Here is a 19,012-nt window from a genome sequence, read left to right as displayed (position 1 = left end):
GCTTCTGCAGTCCAAAATTGATCGAATATGCAACCAGGATGCGCTGATAATTGCTGGTGATTGAAATGTGAAAGTTGGAAACAAAGGAGAAGGATCAGTAGTTGGAAAATATGGCCTTGGTGATAGAAACGATGCTGGAGGTCGCATGATTGAATTTTGCAAGACCAACGACTTCTTCATTGCAAATACCTTTTTTCACCAACATAAATGGTGACTATACACATGGACCTTACCAGATGGAATACACATGAATCAAATCGACTACATCTGTGGAAAGAGACGAAGGAAAAGCTCCACGTTATCAGTCAGAACAAGGCTAGGGGCCGACTGCGGAACAGACCATCAATTGCTCATATGCAAGTTAACGTTGGAACCGAAGAAAATTAGAACAAGTCCAGGAGAGCCAAAGTACAACCTTGAGTATATCCCACCTGAATTTAGAGATCATCTCAAGAATAGATTTGACGCATTGAACACTAAGGACTGAAGACCAGACAAGTTGTGGAATGACATCAAGGACATTATACATGAGGAAAGCAAGAGGTCATTAAAAAAACAGGAAAGAAAGAAGAGACCAAAATGGATATCAGAAGAGACTCTGAAACTTGCTCTTGAAGGTTGAGTAGCTAAAGCAAAAGGAAGAAATGGTGAAGTAAAAGAACTGAACAGAAGATTTCAAAGGATGGCTCAGAAAGACAAAGTAAATTATTATAATGGCATGTGTAAAGAGCTGGAGATAGAAAACCAAAAGGGAAGAACATGCTTGGCATTTCTCAGGCTGAAAGAACCGAAGAAAAAATTCAAGCCTTGAGTTGCAATAGTGAGGGATTCTATGGGGAAAATATTAAATGACACAGGAAGCATCAAAAGAAGATAGAAGGAATATACAGTTATTATACCAAAAAGAATTGGTTGACATTCAACCATTTCAAGAGGTAGCATATGATCAGGAACCAATGACGCTGAAGGAAAAAGCCCAAGCTGCACTGAAGGCATAGGCAAAAAAACAAGACTCCAGGAATTGACGAATATCAGTTGAGATGTTTCAATAAACGGATGCAGGGCTGGAAGTTCTCACTTGTCTATGCCAAGAAATTTGGAAGACAGCTACCTGGCCAACCGACTGGAAGAGATCCATATTTATGCCTATTCCCAAGAAAGGTGATTCAAATGAATGCAGAAATTATCGAACAATATCATTAATATCACAAGCAAGTAAAATTTTGCTGATGAGCATTCAAAAGCAGCTGCAGCAGTATGTCAACAGGGAACTGTCAGAAATTCAGGCTGGATTCATAAGAGGATGTGGAACCAGGGATATCATTGTTGATGTCAGATGGGTCCTGGCTGAAAGAATATCAGAAAGATGTTTGCCTATGTTTTATTGACTATGCAAAGGCATTCGACTGTGTGGATCACAACAAATTATGGATAACATTGAGAAGACTGGAAATTCCAGAACACTTAATTGTGTTCTTGAGGAACCTGTACATAGATCAAGAGGCAGTTGTTCAGACAGAACAAGGGGATACTGCATGGTTTAAAGTCAGGAAAGGTGTGTGTCAGGGTTGTATCCTTTCACCATATCAATTCAGTCTGTGGAAACCCTGGTGGCATAGTGGCTAAGTACTACAGCTGCTAACAAAAATATAGGCAATTTGAATCCACCAGGCACTCCCTGGAAACTTTATGTGGCAGTTCTATTCCGTCCTATGGGGTAGCTATGAGTCAGAATCAACAAGACGGGAATGGGATTGGTTTTTGGATTCAATCTGTATGCTGAGCAAATAATCCAAGAAGATGGACTATATGGAGAAGAAGGTGGCATGAGGATTGGAGGAAGACTCATTAACAACCTGAGATATGCAGATGACACAACTTTCTTGCTGAAAGTGAAGAGGACTTGAAGCACTTACTGATGAAGATCAAAGACCACATGTGGGGATATATGCCATTTAAACATGGCTGCACTATTGACAACTGCAGCCCCCAGAGGCCTCTATGCTGCACAGCATGTTGAGACTTGTCTCCAACCTGTCGACACTTGTCCGGATGTGTTTTCCCAAACCTATTGTCCCTTTACTGATTGACTTGTTTACCTGAATTCCTTCTCCCTTGCCCGTACTCAAAGCCCATTGTTTGTTAATTGCCTTATTGATTGCTGTACTGACTATAAAATAAACTCCTGGGACTGAAGTAGAGGTCGACTCCTCAGAGTGACCCTCCTGGCCCCACTTCTCTGTAAGAGTTGTGCAGTTGGTTACTGTCTTCGCCGTCCCGATTACCGTCGCCGCTGCGACAACCACAGCCTTCAGTATGGATTACACCTCAACATAAAGAAAACAAAAATCCTCACTACTGTACCAATAAGCAACATCATGATAAACAGAGAAAAGATTGAAGTTGTCAAGGATTTCATTTTACTTGGATCCACTATCAATACCCATGGAAGCAGCAGTCAAGAAATCAAAAGTTGCACTGCATTGGGCAAATGTGCTGCAAAAGACGTCTTTAAAGTGGTGAAAATCAAAGACGTCACCTTGAAGACTAAGATGCACCTGACCCAAGCCATGGTGTTTTCAATCACCTCATATCCATGTGAAAGTTGGATGATGAATAAGGAAGATCAAAGAGTTGATGCCTTTGAATTGTGGTGTTGACGAAGAATATTGAATATACCATGGACTGCCAAAAGAACGAACAAATCTGTCTTGGAAGAAGTACAATCAGAATGCTCCTTACAGGCTAGGATGGCAAGACTATGTCTCATGTACTTTGGACATGTTATCAGGAGGGATCAGTCCCCAGAGAAGGACATCATGCTTGGTAAAGTAGAGGGCCATTGAAAAAGAGGAAGATCTTCAACAAGATGGATTGACACAGTGGCTGCAACAATGTGCTCAAGCATAACAACGATTGTGAGGATGACACAGGACCAGGCAGTGTTTTGTTCTGTTGTACATAGGGTTGCTATGAGTCAGAACCAACTCGATGGCACCTATCAACAACAACTCTAAACCCTGGTGGTACAGTGGTTAAGAGTTCGCTTGCTGACCAAGAGGTCAGCAGTTTGAATCCACCAGGTACTCCTTGGAAACCCTATGGGGCAGTTCTACTCTATCCTATAGAGTCTTTACGGGTCAGAATCAACTCCATGGCAACGGGTTTGATGGACTCTAAGCCCTCAGTTCCCCACCCCCACCTCCTACACACAAAACCTTTGAATAAATTGGAAAAAAACAGCCAGACCTACAAAGCCCCATACAACCTGGTTCATGGCTAGCTGTCAGATCCTAAAGCTCAGCACTTCCTCCCTGACTCACTAGGCTTTGACCAAACTGCCCCCCATGCAAAAGAATTGTCTTCTTAGAATGTTGGATTTTCCGTTTCCTCTGTTATTCGTTACTTCCTCATTCAGGTTACTAATGTGACCTTATTAGAGAGGCCTTCCTTGACCATCTTATCTAAAATAGAAGTCCTCTTCAATTTTTTTTTTTATTCCCTTACTCTGTTTTATTGTTCTTCACAGAACCAATCACTGTGTAAAATTATATCATTAGTATGTTTGCATATTTTTATGTCGCCTTCCTTAGAATATGATCCCCATCGGGCAGAGTCTTTGTATGTCTTTTTCATGTATATTCTCAGCACCTTGGAGAGAATTTGGACTATGAGCTGTACTTAATGTTGAATACATGAATAAATAAATGAAGTCAACTAAAGTCTCACCTTTTACAGCTAGAAGTTAATGTTGTTGTTGTTATTAGCTGTCATTGAGTCTTGACCACCCCGTGCACGACAGAACAAAATACTGCCCAGTCCTGCATCATTCCCATGATCAGCTGTAAATTGGACCATTGTGATCCGTAGGGTTTTCATTGACTGGTTTTTGGAAGTAGACTGCCAGGCTTTTCTTCCTAGTCTGTCTTAGTCTAAAGCACTGCTGAAACCTGTTCAGCCACATAGCAACATATAAGCCTCCACTGACAAAGGGTGGTAGCTGTACATGAGGTGCATTGGTTGGAATAAACCAAGGTCTCCTGCATGGAAGATGAGAATTCCCCCTCTGAACCACCCATGCCCCCAGAACTTAAAAGTCTAAATTAATATCGCAAGCATATTATTTAGATCTGTAAAGGTAACCTATCAGAAGAACTAAAATTTTTAAAAAATGGTAATACGTGGATGCTTTTTTGAAGAGGGATTGGGAGTTGGGAGTGGTGGAGCAGAGAATTGTTGCCGTTCATTATAAGAATGTTTGTATTATTTACTATTGAACAAAGGCATTTATTATGTTGTTAGTTTTAAAACAAGAAAAAAAATATGTAGAAAATCAGGTCCTCCAGTTCTAGATTAAAATATTTGCACTCAACCATACCATCTCTTTCCCGACTGTCATCACCGGCTGAATAATTATTTCCAGTAGATGGCATTAAATTGATGTGTTTGCAGTATCAAGCTATTTTTAAGGCCATCCTAGCCCTTACTACTCCGATATGATTGTTCTAAATATGAGACAAAGCTTCTTCACTGGCTGTGGTGTGATTAATGGTAGATTGTGCCTGGGAGTGCCCTTGGATAACCGGCTGGAGTACAATGAACTCTTGCTTTCAATGCAGGTTGAACAGGAACAAAAGGCATAGCTAGATTCTCTCTATGTTTAGATCCACATCCTGCCGGCTACATTCAGCTCAAACATCTGGGTTAGACTGTCGCATCAAAAGCGACAGACAGGAAGGCAGAAGCAATTACCAAATAGTTCCTTGCAAAAAGGGTAGGAATGTGTAGGAAATAGGACATCATTTAATTTTTTAAAGAAAAGAGGGATTTGATTCTGCAATTTTATAGGTATGCTAGCTACTGACTTAAGTAGGTTTTATTTTAAATGCGATTCTTAGTATCAGTTTGAGTAAAATATAGTCTAACATTAGTATTTGCATTTCATTTGATGGTATATTAAAGGTGTCACATGTAAAGATTCTAAGAATGCACTCTAATTTTCTTTCCCTTTCACGTATCTTTGATGTGTTCTGTAGTCCGTGACAATGCTTTGGAAAGCATTAGGTCAAAGTTCAATAGGGAAGAAAACTAAATCAATAAAAATATCGCAGACTTATATTTCCTTAAAGGCACATGTGTTGGATTTTTTTTCCACTTTTCTGTACAACCCCAATTTTCTCTGAGCAAGAATAACCTAATTGCTCTGTCAAGAATATAAAACTGATTACAGTCACATGGCATGTCTTCTACTAATGGAAATCACAGAGGAGCTGCTGTGTGCTGGAGTTTTGTTCTGTGATCTTCTTATGCTCTTTAAACCTTGTGTATCTGGTAAAGCGATGGAGACAGGATTCACCTCCTTTCACATCCTCCTTATGAACCACACTCCAGTCCCACTGGCCTCCTCCCCACCTTCTACTATGCAGATCGTGTACCCAGTAGGCAAATCTTCCTCTTGCTTGAAATTCCCCCAGCTCTTACCATCCATGTCTGGGTCTAACTTCCTCAAAGAGGCTTTCCCTGACTGACTTTATCTACAGCTGCGCATTCAGTCATTCTCTGTATCTCATTATGACATTCTGTTTTCTTCATAACATGTAACACTATTTTGAATTATCATATTAAGGCATTTTTTATATGTTTATTCTCTTTACTGGACTACAAGCTCCATGAAAGTAGGGATTTTTTCTGTTTATTTGTTTGTTTTGTTTTTTATTCACGACAGTACCCCATGACTAAATCTGCACCTGGCGTGAGAATGGAATTCAACAAAAGTTTGCTGGATGACTAAATAAAGAGGTAGATATAAAAAGGAAGAATTACAACAAGTAGAGGTATCATTAGAAGCAGTAAATACTCAAGAGCTAATTGTTGCAAATGGAATGATATTTTATATTTTTAAATGGATTCCACTTTGCAAAGTGCTTTCACACTGGTTATCTCATTTAATTCAATCAACAACCCTGAGTAAGAGCAGGAGAGGGACAATTATCCCTCATTCACAAGTGAGGACAATGAGGTTCAGTAATGTTATGAGACTTGTCCTATGTTATACAGCTAGGAAGTGACTGAGGAACCCACAATCCATGAGTCCACAATAAGCATTCATACTACTGTGCTGCAGATACCTTCCCAAAGGGGGATTTTATTCCTTCCCTATACCCAAAGTCCTTGTAAGCTCTGGCAGTGTGCTTCATTACTGTAGTACCAATATTTGCACAAAACAAAACCATCTGAAAAATCTCCTAAAATTTTGGTTTTACAACCCCCCCCGCCCCCACTTTTCCCATCGCAGTTGCTAAATGCAATTCTATTTGCGAAATAATAATAAAAAAAGTTACTTGGAACTAGCACTTACTCTATAGCAATCAAACATCTAGTTATATTTAAACATAAAAAACCATTTCCACTTAGGTCAATTCATGTAGAGATAGAATTTTTTAAATAGAGGCATTATCATTTCTCAGCATTCTAGATGTTCACATATTCATTACTGATCATATTGGCTGTGCTGGCATCAATCTGTAAAATGAATACGATGAGCCGGTACTGTCAGTACCTTCCTTGAGACCATAAATAAATACATAAATAAATGCAAGGCTCAGCTAACTCGGTGTGAACCCCATGTCCAACTCCATGAGGCATTCTGGACTGTTGAGACTTAAGGAGGTGATTATAAGATACGAGAGGTTTAGAAGTCTGATTTGCAATGATTCTCTAAAGTGGTATTTGGATTCCTAGAAAGTGACTACAAGTAATTGGAAAAGAGAATTGCCTTTAGGACCAACATATATAAATAGGGAAATATTTCTTTATTTGAACACATGCGCACATACACCACATCCCACTCTTCATCTGACCACAGAAAGACCAAGACAAGGGTCTTCCTCCCCTCCCCGCTTCACCCCCCAGTTACAGAACATGTTTTTCTAAATCCCCCTTTGCTTTCTAGAACTGGGAGACTTTGACAGCAAGTCACTTAACTCTGTCCAGCAGCAGCTGTGTGGGTTTTGCATAATTAATTATTTATACCAAGGCAGACACAGTAATTAACATCCAGATGAATATGATATTCTGATAAAAAATGCTTTGCATTTCAGCCATCCCTCAAGCAAGTGACTGTCAAAACTGGACTGTTTGACAGAGTGGGGCCTGCCAAAAACCTCCCAGACATCTGTTCTGTAACAAAAAGAACAGATTCTCGAAGCAGTGTGTACATATATTCACTGGTTTCAGTAGGCAAGGATTAGTTGATTACCTTTTCACAAATTTCGGTCAATTTTGTCTGGTTCCAAGAACGTTACCCAGCATCTCACAGAAGGGCTGAATTTTAAATGAAAAGCCTAAGTTTCTGTGAGTGCCAGCCCTGCAAACGTAGTCAGATGTAAGCCTCTATTCAGTTACTCTTCAGATCTGTGAATGAAAGTGTTGTGAAATTACTGTCATTCTCCTGTGGCTAGAAAACCAATAGTAGCTGTGAATTATTCTTAACAACCAAGTAGTTAGTTGATACCAAATTATATTGCAACTCATGAAAAATAGAAATATATACAAAGTTACATAATTTTAAGAAATAGTAGAGGAATATCACAGCCAGCAGCTAGATCATGCTCATGCAGAATAATCCAGAACCTCCAATATGCTTCACATTGCTTGCTGGACACAGTTGGATTGGGATACTCCCTGGATGTTTTTCAGTTTAAAGCAGACAGGCTATTTCCAAGAAATACAATTATTGCCCAGGGCTGGCGATTGTGGCGAATACGACAAGATGGATTTCATTATTTATAGTCCAATTAATTGTTTTGTCTTCAAACAGAAAATATGGGCTTGGAATCAAAAGATCTATACACTAGTTTTGGTTCCATCTCTTTGAACTATTTTGAGGTTAGATTGGTCTCTTGACCTTTATGAGCATCAATTTCCTCATCTGTAAAATGGGAAGAGTTTGGGTATCTTGTTTATAAATAAAGTTTATGATAGCTTTTTGGAAACTCCTCAGATCAAGGTTTTAACATCGAATTAAGATAATGATACCAGACTACCACATAGGCAAACTTTGTTTTAAGGGACATTGGCGCATTAATTATTTTCTGGTATAAGCGGACTCATTTTTAGGGTTCCCAGAGTTAGCAAATAAAAATATAGGCTACCCAGTTAAATTTGAATATCAGATGAACAATAAATAATTTTTAATACAAATATGTTCCATGTGTTATTTGAGAAATATTTACATGCAATTTATTTGGTGGTTACTTAAATTTCAAATTTAACTGGGCATCCTCCATTTAATCTGGTAACTACGTTTTGGCTTGAATAAAATATCACCTGATATTGTATGGGCTGACCTATGTGATTCCCCTCCCTCTCCCCAGCCAAAAGTGTAAAGCTTATCATGTCTTTGCGCAACCACATATTTAGAAATACTGCATTTTCTCTTCTTTCACCTGCTTTTCATGACAGTATACCTCAGTCCACCTGTGTTGTTGTAGTTAAGACACATTGTGCTGGAGATTACAACGCTATTAAGGTAGAAGAGAGGGAGAGTGGGACAGGAACATGGTGGGAGAGATGCTTTATAATTTAACACGAATACAAACACCTCTTCTTTTTTTTATTTATTTTTATTTTTTTATTTTTTGTACTTCAGGTCAAGGTTTACAGAACAAATAGTTTCTCATTAAACAGTAGTACGCATATTGTTTTATGACATAGGTTAACAACCCCATGACATGTCAACCCTCTCCCACCTCAATCTCTTTTTTTTTTTTTTGGTGAAAATATACATAGCCAAAGATACACCATTTCAAAAATTTCTACATTCACAGTTCAGTGACATCGACTATGCTCTTCCAATTGTGCTGCTATTCTCACTTTAGATGAAAGTTTACAGAACAAAATAGTTTCTCATTAAACAGTACGCATGTTGCCCTATGACAATGGTTAACAACCTCACAACACATCAACACAGTCCTTACTCAACCTTGGGTTCCCTATCACCAGCTTTCCTGTCCCCTTCTGCCTTCTAGCTCTTGTCCCTGGACTGCTGTGCCTCATTAGTCCCGTTTTGTTGTATGGGTCTGTCCAATCCCCGGCTGACTGGTGAACCTCGGAAGTGAATTCACCACTGAGCTAAAAGGGTGTCTGGGGGCCACACTCTTGGATTTTCTCCAGTCTCCTTTAGGCTAGTAAATCTGGTCTTTTTGTTGTAAACACCTCTTCTTTTAATTACAAAAGTTGTTTTTGTTAGGTGCCATCTAGTCAGTTCCAACTCACAGCGACCCTACATACAACAGACTGAAACACGGCCAGATCCTGCGCCATCCTCACAGTCATTGCTATGTTTGAGCCCATCATTGCAACACTGTGTCAATTCATCTTGTCAAGAGGCTTCCTCTTTTTCGCTGACCCTCTACCTTACCAAGCATGATGTCCTTCTCCAGCTACTGGTCCCTCCTGATACCATGTGCAAAATACATGAGATGAAGTCTTGCCACCCTCACTTCCAAGGAGCACTCTGGCTGTACTTCTTCCAAGACAGACTCGTTTGTTCTTCTGGCAGTCTGTGGTATATTCAATATTCTTCACCAACGCTATAATTCAAAGGCATCGGTTCTTCTTCCCTCTCCTTTATGATAAGAACTGATGGTATTGAAGGAAGAAGTCCAAGCATCACTGAAGGCACTGGCGAAAAACAAGGCCCCAGAAATTGGTGGAATACCACTTGAGATGTTTCGACAAAGGGATGCAGTGCTGGAGGTGCTCGCTTATCTATGCCAACAAATTTGGAAGACAGCTATCTGGCTAACTGACTAGAAGAGATCCATATTTGTGCCCATTCCAAAGAAAAGTGATCCAACGGAATGCAGAAATTATCAAACAATATCATTAATATCATACATTATAAAATTATTAATGCCTAATAGAGAACTTTCTATAGATTACATCATATGTGATACTTCAGGCGGCTCTTAAACTTGGAGATGGTAAAGTTTGTCCCTGCCGGCCTCTCCACCTACCCAAAGTTCGATTAAGAGTAAGAAGGCTTGAATAAAAATGCAAACAGATGAGCCAAGAATTCTGATTTTGCCAAGGCTCTATTACAATGCATCTCTCTTTTTCTAAAAGAAGGCTAGTCCCCAGACATTTTAGTTAAATGATTCGGCATAAGGAAATGCGTAAACTTGTACGTAAAAGGCAGGAATAACAAAAGAATCATTTATCTGTATAGATAGACAAACCTTAATAAGTTTATTTTGTATTGGTACTGGGTTAAAAAGAAAAAGGGAGATGAGATATATATGTAGGAATATAAGAGTGTTCCAAAGAGTTCTGCTAAGTAAGCCCTTTGAGGAAAGCATTAAATAATAGGGATTATTCCACTTAAAGAGAAGATAGTCCGGCTAATTTAAATCTAGTGTTTGATGACCTTGTATCGGGAATGGTCAAAAGTTATACTGCAGAGAAGAGGACAGGCTTAAACTACCGCATGAGGAATAAGCAAAAGTCCCTGACAGCTATGTTTATTATGCTTGGGATGGGTGGTTGAAACAGGCTACTAGAACTTCCTCTCAGGAGGACTTTAAATAGGATTGTTTTCTCATCAGGATAGAAGAACACAAGGATAGTTCAGAATCAATATTCACTTCTTACAGACTTGTGATGCTGTTGGCAGCATGTGGTGGTAAAAAGAAGTTAGGAAGTTGGAAAATCTTTATTCTAATCCTATGGAGTATCCTATATGGTCACATATATCATTTAATTTTTTGGATCTCTGTTTCCTTGTTTTGTTAATTGAGGCCATGTATGAAGATTTTCCTTTTCATTGCCCCTCTGTAGCTCTTATCTCTTCATCCAGGCTGTACACCTGCCATTTGTAATTATAATCCTACTCCAAATCCCAGATCCAATTCTTCACCTCAGAGAAGAAGGAGTAAGGATGCCTGACAAAGAACACTACCACCTATCCAGTATGAAGCAGCAATTTCTAACCATGAAAGAGGCCAAAAGAAAGTGGACTACCTGGTAGAATTTTCAGTAGGGTCTTCACACAAGTGTTAGCTGACCATTTGCTAGGGATGCTATGGAGAATATTTATGCATTTGATGGAACAATTAGAGTAGATGAATCCGTGTTCCCTTCCAAATATGAGTTTGAGAGTCTATCAAATCTCTTTGGTGGCCGTCCCTACTCTCTAAAATACTTTTTCCATGCTCCCCTCTGATGAAGTCTTGGTCCTAAACTCTGGTTCACTGGTAATTGTCCTGTAATCTCAGACTTCTTATAAATCAGTTTCCTATCAAGAAACTCCCTGATGATGAGGACAGGCTTAGCATAGAGAGGCTTCATGGATGTCCAACAATCACCTCACCAACTCCTGCTTGAATGGGCACATGTTAACAGTGGGCTAATGCCCTATGCATCCTGTTGTGGAGAAGGAGGGCAAGAGTGGGAAGACCTTTGGAACAGTGGGAGCTTGTTTCTCATTCCTGCTCCACCACTTATAAGTTATGTGCCCTGAAGATGGCGTATCTTCTCTGACATGATTCTTGGTTCCTGCAATGTAAAAATGTAGAATCATCCTTTACTCACAAGACTGATGTGAGGATTAACATATCCAAGCCTGACACATAAAAAGAACTTGGTTAATACTGGTTTCTTCCTCTTCTCCGGTGTCTATTCTTATTTTCTAATCCTTCATGTAATAAAACCTTGGGCTTGCCACTACGGTTGGTTCATCTTCTGTCCTTGGCCCAGCCTACAAACCAACATGAATTCTCAGTCCCAGTCATTTCACATTCCATCCATGCCAATGCCACACCACACCCAAAAAAACAAAAGCAATGCATACAATTGATGAATATGTAACTTTAACTCAGATGACCTCTCTAGTCCCACGATCCTGTGCATTTTCTTCTCATTTGAATATTGCTATTTTGGTATTTAGTGTCTAATGTTATGATTCCGTAAGAAAATATATATTTAAACTTTTCAGCACTGCTGCCTAGTTCTTCCCTACAATACCACGTGTATCTAAGAGTAAACAAAATCTATCCCTCTCCTGAGACAGCAATGTTGCCCCTGCTAAGTGCTTATCTTCATTACCTTATCCTTTACCCTTAGCGAATCCTCTTCATTGCTGAAATTCTACACTTGATTCCTCTTTTTTAGTGCGTTTATTTTTCTAGACTGGAGAAATCCTGTTGAGCCATTTGCAGTCACTCAAGTGTAAAGCATTGAATTTCAACCATTAAAAATACCATTCAAGTGTTTTGTTCTGTTGTTTTGTTTTGTTTTTTTTCCCATTGACATGACATTCTTATAAGTCATTTTGAGAACCCCCATACCAAGGTAAAACAGTCATTCTTGAGGCATGCACGGAGTGGAGAAACTAAAGAGATAATTGAGTGGGAATGAAAGAGTTATGAATTTCTGAATTTTTCATCTGTTGTGTTCACAGAGCATTGCTTCCCAGACTAATTTGGGAATATAATCTACGAAGCACACTTCTGAGAACTGAAATCTGTGATTTGGGAAACATGTGACTAGTCCTCTCACGTGCAAGTAAAACACACGTGCAGTGATTGGAAATGGTGTCTCAAAGCACTGGGAACCACTCTGCAGAGTGCCTTGAAGCAGTAAGCATTGTTGTGCTATTCCTGTGGGAAGACACCTCTGTTTGCTGAGCCCTAGATTTGCATACGGTAGAATCATGGGTCAAATGTTCAGCTCTGACCTTTACTACAGGGGCACTTTTGGTCTGCTTAGTGTATTGTTTAGATGATTTTTTTTTTTTTTTTTTTTTTTGCCATTTCCAGGCCAGCTAATAGAAGGAAGAAGTAGATGATTCCTAGGAATTATAATTGGTTAGTTGGTTTGGATGGAACAATAATCCAACTAAAGACAAACTCAGCAGGTAAATAATAATACTAATTCTGAATGCAACAGATATGTTTTCTCCACACTCACAATGGTATATTTCAAATGCATTAGTATATAAATTTCTTTGGAATAAATGGTTATTTATTTATTTTTTATTGTGCTTTAGATGAACGTTTGCAGCTCATGTTAATTTCTTATTCAAAAATTTATACACATTGTTTTGTGACATTGGTTACATTAGCACACAATGCAACAGCACGCTCCCCCTTTCCACTCTGGGTTCCCTGTGTCTATTCGTCTGTTCCTGCCCTTTCCTGCCTTCTTGTCCTGCTTTTGTACAGGAGCTGCCCATTTGAGCTCGTATATTTGATTGAGCTAAGAATCACACTCCTCACGTGTGTTTTTTTTGTTTTATAGGCCTGTCTGATCTTTGTCTGAAGAGTGGGCTTCGTGAATGGTTTCAGTTCTGGGTTAACAGAACGTCCAGGCACCATAGTTTTGGAGGTTCCTCCAGTCTCTGTCAGACCAGTAAGACTGCTCTTTTTATGTGAATTTGAATTCTGTTCTACATTTTTCTCCTGGTCTGTCCAGGATGCTCTACTGTGATCCCTGCCAGGGCAGTCGTTGGTGGTAGCCGGGCACCATCTAGTTCTTCTAGTCTCAGACTGGCGAAGTCTCTGGTTCATGTGCTCCTTTAGCCCTTTGGGCTAATATTTTCCTTGTGTCTTTGGTTTTCTTCATTCTCCTTTGCTCCAGGTAGAAAGGAACCAACTGATGTATCTTAGATGGTATCTGCAGGCTTCTAAGACCCAGACACTGCTCACAAAAGTGGGATGTAGAACATTTTCTTTATGAACTATGTTATGCCAATTGACCTAGATATTCCCTGAGACTATATGTCCCAGCCCCAGCTACTCAGTCCCTCAAAGTGTTTGGATGTGTCTAGGAAACTTCCATGCTTTTGCTTTGGTCCAGTTGTGCTGACTTCCCCTATACTGTGTGTTGTCCTTCCCTTCATAGAAGTTGATACTTGTCTACTATCTAGTTAGTGGTTTCCCCTCCTCCTGCCTCCTCACCCTCATAATCACCAAAGAATATTTTTTTCCTGTGTGTAAACCTTTTCTTGAGTTCTTATAATAGTGGTCTCAAACAATATTTGTCATTTTTTGACTGACTTATTTCACTCAGCATAATGCCCTCCAGATTCATCCACACTGTGAGATGTTTTGTGGATTTGTCATTTTTCTTTATCATTGCCTAGTATTCCATTGTGCGTAAGTATCATAATTTGTTTACCCATTCTGGAATAAATAATTTAAACCTTAATATCTGAACCTGATATTAAGGTTTAACATTAGGTTTAATTTCTAAACTTGAGAGTAGAACATTGACTCTGATGACCTGCTGGAAGACAAAGGCTTTTCTGGTTTTGGTAAAAGAAAAAAGAAAGATTAATTCCTAATTATCAGGGAAACAATCCTTATATATTAGTCACTTTCAATAGGCAAATACAGTGCTAATGGTTTTGCATATGTTATGTTATTTAATTTCCTCTAAATCAGTTAGAAGAACAATCTGTGATTCAGAGAACTTAAGCAGCTTGCCCAAAGTTGAACAGCTAGTAAGTAGATCCAGGATTAGATACATTGCATAATGGCTCTCAAGTCTATTGCTTTCTAGATAGTCTATTGACTAGCCCGGATTAGACAGCAATATACAAGTAAGACATTTCATCCTTCATCGATTTACCCACAAGCATTTTCTAAGGGCTTACTCTTTGCCAAGCATCATTAAGAATAAAAAGAACTTTGAGAAAATCTTTAACAGAAAAATTACATCTTAAAAGAAAAAGAAAAAAAGAGAGAGAGAAAAGAATACAGCAGAAGCTTTAAAAACATCCTTAGAGAGAAAAAAGTATATACTCCACCATGAAAAAAAAGAACAGAACATACCCTTGCCCCCAGGAGAACAGAAAATTTCTCCCAGATATTAAGAAATAGATGGTGAAATAAAATTTTTTTAAAAGTCAATGGAAAGATTAAAATACACAATTGATCAGATCTCGTAGAAAACATGATGTAAACAACAGGAGAGAAAATATAATAAAACTAAAATGTCAGTCCAGGATGTTCAATATTCAAAACATAGGAATTCCAGAAGGGCATAACTGAAACATCAAGTACAGGAAATAAAAGATACAATTTCTCAGAACTGAAGAACATAGCTTGTCAGACTGACTTCCCCAACTTAATTTGCAGCACAGTTGAAAAAAAAAAGAAACTCACACCAAGGCTCATCTTCATAAACATTCAGAACATTGGGGAGAAAAAAATCTTCTAGATAGAAAAGTAAAGTGGGGAATACAGAAAAGGTTTGGAATAAGAATGGCATCAGATTTTCACAATGCCAGTACTGGAAATTAAGCATTCCCTTCAGAAGTCTGAAAAATAATGATTTGGAGCCTATATTTTTATACCAAGCCAGAATAGCAATTCAACATGGAAATTAAAATAAAGATTTTTTTCAGAGGCATAGACTCTCAACAATTTTGTGTACCATGCTACAGTAAATATGCTCTATCAAAACGAGAAAATAATCTCAGAAAGGCAAGGAATATAAAAAATAAAGAATACAATCAGCAAAGAAGATAGAAACCCTTGAATGACAGTGAAGGAAAGTCCTCAGGCTGTGTGCAGCAAGCCTATATGAGCGATATCTCTAACAATAAAATGAGGTTGATGCCTCATTTGATACATTTGAACATATTAAGAGGAGATTTACACTTCTGTCATTGAATTTTTAGATAAAGAATGGTTAAAAAAAAGAAACAAAAATGAATAAATACATAAGTAAATAAATAAGACAATTGTTGATTTCTAGAAAAAAAAATTCATTGCACAAGAAAGCAATGGGTAAACAAGGATGAGGCTGCAACATCCCTATCTTCTTTCATAGGAAGTCAATAAATAAAATTTGAAATTTATTTAGCTCTGAGTGTATGGTATGTGGTGTATATATACGTTTTTGAGAAAAAATGTTACAAGCTCAGAAGAGTTCCTCTAATGTTATGCATTTGAAATTTTTTTAAGATACAGGGAGTAGCAGAGCCAACAGATATTAATGGGGGGAAAAAAAAAGAATGATTACAAAGATTAGGAGGATAATATGGTAAAATATAGAGATCAGGTGTAATTGGCTGACGGGTGGTTTACAGAAAGATATGTCCACATCTCAATCCCTGGAACTTGTGAATATTACCTTATATATTGAAAATGTGACTATTACATGACAAAAGATGTGATTATATTAAAGATCTTGAGGGGATTAACCAGGTGGACCCTAAATTCAATCATGTTGTTAGGTGCCCTAGAGTCACTTCCAACTTATAGCAGCCCTATGTACAACAGAAGGAACACTGCCTGGTCCTGTGCCATCCTCACAATTGTTGCTATGTTTGAACCCTTTGTTGCAGCCATTGTGTCAATCCATCTCCTTGAGGGTCTTCCTCTTTTTCATTCACCCTCTACTTTACCAAGCATGATGTTCTTGATCTAGGTTTTGGTCGCTCCTGATAATGTGTCCAAAGTGAGACAAAGTGTCACCTTCCTTGCTTCCAAAGGGCACTCATACATACCCTTATAAGACCTTTATCATACATACATACCCTTGTCATATATACTCTTATAAGACAGAGGTAAATGGAGTTTTAAGACAGGCACACAGAAGAGAGAAGGTGATGTGAAAACTGAGCAGAGAGATGCAGCCACAAGCCAAGGAATGCTTTCAGCTGTCAAAAGCTGGAAGAGGCCAAGAACAGATTCTCTCCTGGAGCCTCTAGGAGTGTGACCTTACGAACATCTTGATTTCACACTTCTGGACACCAGAACTGTAAGAAAATAAATTTTTGTAGTTTTAAGCCAACATATTTACGGCAATTTGTTTCAACAGTCACAAGAAACTGTTATACTAGGAAACATTTCCATTTTGAAAGTCAATCCATGAGATGACAAAATAGGCATGGAAAAAGAGCTTTGAATTAAGGCTACAGGGAGCTGTTTGTGACCTTCATAAAAACAAATGCATGGGAATGGAGAAAGCACTAGAAGTAGGTTGAGCTTAGAGGTGCAAAATAGGAGGCAGTGATTTCAAATTACTGTTAATATTTCTTAATTGACTGTAAAGAGGATAGAAGTAGGATAGAAAATGGAAAGAGACTTTCTATCTCATCAGAATCAATTAAAAACTATCATATAATCCCATAGTGGAGGCAATGTAGAGTGAAGAGTAAGAGCATGATGGAAAGAAATGTTTGGGTTTGAAATCTCCTGGCTCCTCCACTTACTGGTTTGTGAACCATCTTTGCCAGCTGACCTCAGCTCTGTGATTCTCTGTGTCTTCATCTATATAATAAGGATAATAGCTACCCACAGAATCATTAAATTTGTATAAAATGAGGTACATAAACTATTTCACATATTACCTTCCGTATGGTGAGTCCTTGTAAAAGTCGTTATTCTTGTTGTTGTGATCGTCACCATTACGCCTACTCCTCACTCACTGACTCTCTCGTTATCCGACATTTCACGTATATGACAATAGTAAAAATCTACTGTCCGACAATTTTGCACATTAACGATCTACATCTGGCAGTAACAAATGCCAAGGTGCAAGGCCAGAGTAATGCTGGCTGTGTTGGTTAAGGTTATGTGCCCACTTGGCTGGGCCATGATTCTCAGTGGTTTGGCAGTTATGTAATGATGTAATCATCCTCTATTTCATGATTTATGTGATCATCCTCCATTTTTGCATAATACCTATTTTCACATAAGGACATGGTCTTTGGAAGCTAACCATGTCAATAAGTAAAGAGTGGTTGTATTAATAGTTTTAACTTAGTCTGAATAAGTCTGCAAAGAGGTGCTAGAAAAACAAACACTAATTGCGAACGATTCAGACCAAAGACACTATATATTACAGTTGGTAAATCCATTTGAAAACCCAGTGCAAGTAACTGAAAAGAGAAAATTTTATTATCATATAGCACTAGCAATCCACTAACTGCTCAAGTGAAATCTCAAAATAAAAAGTAACTTGAGCTGTCCCCTTCAGGCTGCAAGGGAAAAATGCATTTGTTGTTGCTGTTGCGATTGGATACCTCTATTTCTTAATGAGCACATGTACCATAGAGGAGTGAGAACTTTTCACATCAGAGCAGAACCTTTGCCACAGCCCAGCTTTCTGTGATGTATGATTTCTCACTTACAACTTTTTTAAGTTTTAAACATTATGACACAGACAACAGAAGCATATTTTTCAGGGGATAGAGATGAACAAAGTACTTGCAGTAGGTGAATAAAAAGAAATTGATCTCCATGATTAATTACTCCAAAACACTGGATATACTCAGAGTTAGATTTCAACATTAAACACATAAAACACACACATTATTTTTTTATTCTGAACTTCTGGCAGCTTTTAACCTGGAAATGAGACGTCAGAGAAAACATCACAAATGTGTTCAAATACCAAGCAGGCTGCCACGTAGAAAAGGAATTATACATATACTGCATAGCTCTAGGAAAACTGGTGGCACAGTGGTTAAATGCTCAGCTGCCAACCAAAAGGTCAGCAGTTCAAATCCCCCAGCCACTCCTTGGAAACCCTATGGGGAATTTCTACTGTGTCCTGTAGGATGGTTAGGAGTTGGAATTGACTTGATGGCAATGGGTTTGGTCTTGGGCATAACACTAGGCTGAAGAACCATGAAGAAATGGAAGGAAGATCTCCAATCAATGAAAAAAATAACATTTTACACTATTATATATGTCTTGTGGGCACAGGACATAACGGGCTCTACAATGCTGGACCACAGTATTGGAGCACATTTAGCTTTGTAACAGCCAGGAGTCTTCCAGCTGCAACCTACAGACACCCAACTCAAACTAGTTAATCAAAATAGGAAATTTCCTGGCTTATGTAATTAGAAAATCCAGGAGTAGGTGAACTTCAAATATAGCTGAATCTGGGGATTCAAATGTGCCCACCCTGGAGAGGTATGGCACTCTCCAGTCAAACCATGTGTGGACAAAGAAAGCTGTAGTTCCTCAAGGGCTCCTGGGCAGACTAAAAT

Source organism: Trichechus manatus, unplaced genomic scaffold (assembly GCF_000243295.1).
Source record: "Trichechus manatus latirostris isolate Lorelei unplaced genomic scaffold, TriManLat1.0 scaffold00023, whole genome shotgun sequence".
NCBI classification, from domain to species: Eukaryota; Metazoa; Chordata; class Mammalia; order Sirenia; family Trichechidae; genus Trichechus; species Trichechus manatus.
The sequence above is the reverse complement of the archived record's forward strand: the minus strand, read 5'-3'. Positions refer to the sequence as shown.